Source organism: Rhinopithecus bieti, unplaced genomic scaffold, assembly GCF_001698545.2.
Source record: "Rhinopithecus bieti isolate Rb0 unplaced genomic scaffold, ASM169854v2 scaffold_57534, whole genome shotgun sequence".
NCBI lineage: Eukaryota > Metazoa > Chordata > Mammalia > Primates > Cercopithecidae > Rhinopithecus > Rhinopithecus bieti.
The window spans coordinates 745,012-745,694 of record NW_016823089.1 but is presented as its reverse complement, the minus strand read 5'-3'; positions in this window follow the sequence as shown (position 1 = coordinate 745,694).

The following is a 683-nucleotide window of genomic DNA, read 5'->3' as shown; positions in this document are numbered from 1 at the left end:
ACATTCAAAATATTATATATCCAGAATTCAACCATGGTCCACCATATCCATCACTTGTACCAAAGCCACCATCATAAGCAGACCAGTGGTTTCCATATTTATTTGGCATTTTCCCTGATGAAGATAGAATTACACTTTATGTAATTTGAAATACATAGAAATAGAAGCTGACCCTGTACCCCTAATATATGTATATTTACTAACTGGCAAATTATATGCAGATACCTATTAATATGTATTATAAAACATAAAAGAGAAATTTATAAAGGGTGACCTAAAGAGAAAATAGACAGTTTTTAAACGTCTTGCTAATTGTGATAGCTTCATACTATCATTTTACCTAACATCTCAAGGCACAATATACACTTAGGTAAGGTTTGTGATTAATTATAATAAAAATACACATTTCAAATAGCCTTTTTATTAATTCCACATTTCACTTGGACACAAGTGTAAGATTTGATCAAGTTCTCTTTTTTAATCTTAAAGTGTGGCTAACAAAGATCTCATACTAGGAAAACGAGAATGTCAGATCCACTATTTTCATATGATTTGCTTGTGATTGTATTGCTAATATTAATAATATGACTTCCAATATATGACTTCTTAGCAGGAATCTTGTAAAGCCACTTGTTCTTTTCTTCCTCTTCCTCTTCCTCCTCCTCCTCCTCCTCCTCCTCCTC